Source organism: Arachis ipaensis, chromosome B2 (assembly GCF_059453495.1).
Source record: "Arachis ipaensis isolate K30076 ecotype BB chromosome B2, ASM5945349v1, whole genome shotgun sequence".
In the NCBI taxonomy this organism is placed as follows: domain Eukaryota; kingdom Viridiplantae; phylum Streptophyta; class Magnoliopsida; order Fabales; family Fabaceae; genus Arachis; species Arachis ipaensis.
In genome coordinates, this window is record NC_142437.1 from 7,581,660 (window position 1) to 7,588,130 (window position 6,471).

A 6,471-nucleotide genomic window follows, 5' to 3' on the forward strand; every position below is an offset into this window, starting at 1 on the left:
CAAATTGGACTTTATTGAATAAAGTTCCGATATATATATATATTCAAAAACTCATTTGGATCATACTAATAAATAAAGATAAACTTGAGATGCAAAACTTTTTCTAGCTGTCTTCTAAATAAAAAATTCATGTATTCTTTTATACTTTTTGAAAATGAGAAAAAATATATATCTCTATTGTTGCATTTTTGTCCTTCATTATTATATTCTATCTCCAAGTTATAGTATATAAATACAATTTTAGAATTCCATTAGGATGCTTGTTTAATTTCATACTTTCGTGTGTATGTATATATATAGTCCGAACGAGAGAATCCTAGATCTGTCACAAGGTAAGTGAGTAAAATAGCAACTAATTTCATACTTTCGTGTATATATATATATATATATATATATATATATATATATATTAAGAATTTTAGGCAAAATATGGTGTTTAGTAATTAGTATAATAAAGCGAATAGTAGTCCAATTATTAGAAAACTCAGTTTTTTTTCCCCAGCAATAAGAAAGAGAAAGAGTCAGGTAGCCAGAGATAATAACAGTTAGATAAATAATAATTGAAAAAAAAAAGATAAATTACTATTTTTATCCACAGAAATTTTAAAGGCTGAAAAATTTATCTACGAAATATCAAAATTAAAATTATATCTATAAAAGATCGATTCCGTACGACAAAACTATTCAAATCCTAAAAAATTATCAAAAAAAATCCAAATTACCCTTCCCTCAAAGCATTGAAGCAAGAACTTCTCTCTCCCTTCCATGGCCGATACAAATCCTTTTTGCAAGCCAAACGACGAGATTATTAGTAACCTACCAGACTTTATTCTCTGCCATATCTTCTCCTTTCTCCCAATAAGTATCTCTGTCAGAACTTGCATCCTGTCCTTAGGGGTGGCAAACGGGCCTAAATCCGCCGGGTCGGCCCGCGTAACCCGCCAAAATAGGCGGGTTGGGCTGGAAAACTGGGACCGCCAAATAGCAAAAGCCCACCTAACCCGCACCGCTTAAACCGCGGGCTTTGGCGGGGCGGGGCGGGCTTCCCCGCCGGGCTTAGTATTTTTTTAGTGAGGGGGTATTTTTATAATTTTTTGGCCAAAATCTAACTTCTCCCAACCTAACTTACAAGAGTATGAAGATAAAAATTAAGTGGTTTGGATTATATTTATGTTACTTTGGAGACAATATTTATAATTATATTTTAAATTATGTTTATTTTATTTTGGAGAGAATATTTATACTTATGTTTTGGATGAAAATTTGGTTTATAATTATGTTTATTAGATATTTATAATTACAAAGATTTTAATGCTTATGAATATAAAAAATATAATTTTTTATACCTTTAGAAATTATGAATTTATTAATATGGTTATAAAATTATATATATTATTTAGGAGTTAATAGTTTAAAAAAAAAGAGGAGCTTTGGCGGGCTTAGCCCGCCAGCCCGCCAGCCCGCAGTTAGGCGGGGCGGGGCGGGCCGGCCCGCCAAAGGGTGGGCTTTTGGCGGGGCGGGACGGGCTTCCCCGCTTGCCACCCCTACTTGTCCCACAGGTGGTGCCACCTCTGGAAGGATCTCCAAATCTTCAACTTCTCCTTCATCCTTGAGCTAAAGTAACGTGGTGGTGAAAGTCTAGAAAAACACAGGATAACCGACTCTTGGATCTAGCGAATGCAATTCTGGTCCAGTGAAACCTGCTCCAGAACCGAAACTTGAGCCTGGTTTATCGACCGTTCTACCTTGACTTCAATAAGGACGTTGTCATAAGGTGAGTTAAAGCTGCCATCGGATCCCACTTGAAAGAACTTCGGCTCAAGGTGTGGAGCGACAAAATTGAATTCAGGTATGTGGTGCCACCCGGCGTGTTCAGTTGCCGTGCATCGGTGAACCTCAACGTGCTTGGCGTGACTCTTGAGCTAACTCCAGAAGCATCGTCGTTGATTCACCTGCCATCGCTCAAGACTCTCCACTTATTTCTTGACTCTGCTGATAACGTGGATTTTATTCTCTCCGGTTGTCCTCTTTTGGAAACCATGCACTTCACCATCTAGAGATTCCAGCATTGTGCCCCTAACATAAGCACCCTCAAGATCCACGTGCCTTCCTTGAAACGTTTAGAGTTTATAGATTCGGGAAATTCTGGAATCGTGCTTTTTGATGAATTGGATACGCCATCTCTTGAATACCTTGTTATCCGCCTATGGTATCCGTTTTACTGCCGCTTCTCAGTCACCAATACACGTGATGGGGTTGACGGTTGGCGGCGATGGTGTTGGTGAAGATGATGAAATCCAGAATAAAAGGAGGGTTGAGATTTGGAGGAGGAAGGTTGAGATTAGGATTAATAGAAGGACAAGTGGGATTTTTAATTGAATTTTTAGTATTTGGTTAATTTTGTCATACTTAACTCATTTTTTTATGAGTACAACTTTGATTTCTTTTTTTCATAAATAGATTTGTTCATGTTTAAAATTTTTGTGATAAAAATAGTAGTTTACTAAAAAAAATGTATAATAATATTCAAGCAATTTTTTTCTTTTTCTTTTTTTTTTTTTAAAATAGCCGTGAGTCCCTTAGTTTATAGGTAAATTTTATAAAATTTAACTTTTATTTAATTTATTTTTTATGATAAATTTTAAATATTTAAAATTATTTATTTTTATATTTTAAAATTAAATTTTAATTTTTAATTTTTTTAATAAATTAAACATTTTAGGTACCTAATTATTTATATGCACCGTTCAAGTTAGCTCCATGTGTCATATATACATATCTATATCAAGTATCAACCATCACCAAATCCATATCGTCTCAATTTAATTATGTTAGTTTTTGACCCTATAATCTAATGATTGGTTCAACTACTCCTTTTTCCACCCTAGAGCTAGCACGTTACAATGTTGAATCCTGGGGAGACAACTTGAACAGGACTTTAGTTCAGAGTAAAATTATTATATATTTAAATCTACAAAAGTTCAGAATATCATTTTATTTTATCTAAAAATAAAAGACAAAAGTAATTTTTATGTCACTAAAATATTTAAATATTTTTTATTTATGAATAAATTAATTAACGTTTTGAAATTTTAAAATAAAAATGACAATTTATTTATTTTTATAAGCATACAATTTTATTCATTATTTATTAATAGCATAAATTTTTATATTTAAAAATGATAGTTTACTTATACATAATTACATATGCATGTCGATGATGACTGATGCGAAATTGAGAATATGAGATGTAGTTTTCTAGAACTTTCTTCTTTCGTCTCTGCATGTTTATTTATTTCCTAGACTACGTGCAGAATAGTGGCGCAATGTGGGCACGGTCCTAAAAAAAAATTGATGTAAATATTTTTTTCTTCTACTAATATAGTATAAATTAGTGTATGTTTTATTATTAATTATTAGAAAAAATTTCACTCTTTTTTTCTGCGAGATGCTAAAATAACACTCTCTTCCCTTTTATTTATAAAATATAAATTTTTCTCCCTTATAACTTTTAGAAAACCTCATCTTTAATCCATTTTAAATTTTTTGTGTTAACTAATGTTAACTTTATCTATTTTTCAAGAAAAATAAATTATTTTTTGTAAAAATATGCTTTAGCAAAAATTTTATTTTTTTGTCATTAAATTTTGCTTACTAAAATATCCTTTAATAAATTATTTTCTATTGATTAAATTGTATTTTTACAAAATATTTTTAAAAAAATTAATAATTAAATTATTTTTTCTAAGATATTCTTCAATATTTTTTTAATTATCAAATTATAATTTTACTAAAATTTTTGTTAACATTTTTTTATATTTTACTATTAATTTTTTTATATCAATATATATTATTTTAATATTAAATAAAAAAATCTTACCATTATTAATATGTATAACAATTAATATAAATTGATATTAATATTGAAAAATAATCTTATTAAGATTTTTTTAATATTAAAATAATATATATTGATATAAAACATTAATAGTAAAATATAAAAAAAATATTAACAAAAATTTTGGTAAAATTATAATTTAATAATTAAAAAATTAATGAAGTGTATCTTAAAAAATAATTTAATTATTAATTTTTTAAAAAATATTTTGATAAAAATATAATTTAATTAATAAAAAATAATTTATTAAAGGATATTTTGGTAAGCAAAATTTAATGACAAAAAAAATAAAATTTTTGTTAAAGGGTATTTTTGTAAAAAATAATTTATTTTTGTCTTGAAAAATGGATAAAGTTAACATTAATTAACACAAAAAAATTAAAATAGATTAAAGAAAAGATTTTTTAAAAATTATAAGGGAGTGGAATGTACATTTTATAAATAGAGGGGAGAGGGATGTTATTTTAGCATCTCGCAAGGGAGGAAAGTGAAATTTTCTCTAATTATTAATAGTATATCTGAGAGTAAAATGAAATATTTTTTTAGTTTTTTATGGTATTCTCCAGTACGGTAAGTCAAAGACTAATTTATCGTGATACTGAACTCTATTTAAAAATTTGTCGTTGATCAATAAATTATTATATGTACAAGACAAAATTCGAATAATCCTCAATACTTACTTAAACAAATTAATGAGCTAACTATTAGAACAACCCATATAATATAATATGTGTTAGTAAATACTTTTTTATAGTTTTACAAAATTTTTATAAAATTAACATATAAAATACTTATAAGAAATAACATCAACTATTACATAAACACATACTACTATCATCGATCATCTAGAAAAGCAAGGCAACATTGTTCATTAATCTAGGATCTCGTTTAATGATAATGCTAAGGACATAAAATTTTATTTAGTATTTATTAATTATTATTATTATAATTAATAAATATTAAATAAAATAAATTTGGACTATTTTTAGTTAATTATTTTTTATTATCAAATACTTTCAATTGTTTAAATATTTATATATACATTTTTGTCGAAGGATTTTAACAGTTCGAATTATATCTAGTATAGTTGTAAGAACTGAATCGATAATCGAACCAATTAGGTTATTAGTTTACTGATTTAACTGATAAGCTATTGATTGAACCAGTAAAACTGATCCTATATAAATATAAAATATAAAATAGTCAAAAATCTAAAATTAAAATTTAAAATACATACGTTCACCAATATTTTAAAAAAATCAATTTTTAACAAATTATAATCAACAAGTTATAATTTGGTTATTATTAAATAAGTATATAAAATTTTAGTATTTTTTTATGATAAATATTTTTAATTTTATTTTTATATTAAATTTTTTTATATTTATTATATTGTTATATACTATATGCATTTATTAAAAAATAATATTAATAAATATTCTATAATCATAAAAAATAATTATATTTTAATTAATAAAAATATTTGATATTTTATTTATACATATTTAATAATATTTATATTAATAATTATGGATATTAAAAAATATAATAAATTTAAATATAAGTGAATATAAAATTAAAATAATATCTAAAAAATTATTGTACAATTTTACTATATAATTAGTAATTAATATATAAAATAATAAGGAATAACATAGTTTAGTGGTAAGAGGAGCATGCAGTACAAAAAGGATTTAGGTTCAAACCATATCTTCATCAATTTTGGAATTTTCTTTTGAGTAGTTAGGTCGGACCATTTTTCACGGGTTCAGTTTAACAGTTTTTCGGTCGAACCGATCGGTCTGATTCGATTTTTACAACTATGATATATAGGATTTCATGACATCTCTGTTTCGATTTCGTGATGAAACCATGGTGTGGACAAATAAGATTGAGTGACTCCTTTTCTTACTGTAGCTAAGAATTAGATAGAAGGTATATTATTGAGTGATTAGAGGTATAAAAACTCCCCTTTCTGAATTTCATGATGAAATTAGGGTATGGACAAGTGAGGTTGAATGAGTCTTTTTTTTTTATTGTATCGAGAAATTAGATAGAAGATTGAGTAAATCCCTTCATTTAATTCTCAAATTATAGTGTGGACAAATTACATTGAGAAGTCCCTTTCTTGTTGCATAAAAAAATTGAATAAAAAATTAATTTTTTTTTTGTATTCAATTTTAACATATTCTTTTTTTTATTTCAATATTAATATATCTTTTTTATTCAATTTCAATTTATATCTTTTTGTTTATTTTGTTTTGTATCAACTTGACACTTTGAAAGACAATTTTTTTAGTATTAATGAATGCAATAAAGTTCTATATCAAAGTCATTTAATCAACCAAGTCCAATCAAGTTACTATAACGTAATTCAGCTTCATGCGCTACTATCTCTAACAACTTTTTCTATGCAGATTTCTTTTTTTTTTTTTTAATTTTCTCAACGTTTTCTACATTTTCTTCCTTCTCTGCATTTGTTTTCGAAGACAATGAATGATGCAAGTCTACATTGTGAGTTGAATTAGGGCAAATTGGATTATTGTTTTGAAACGAATCAAGTGGACGAGGTT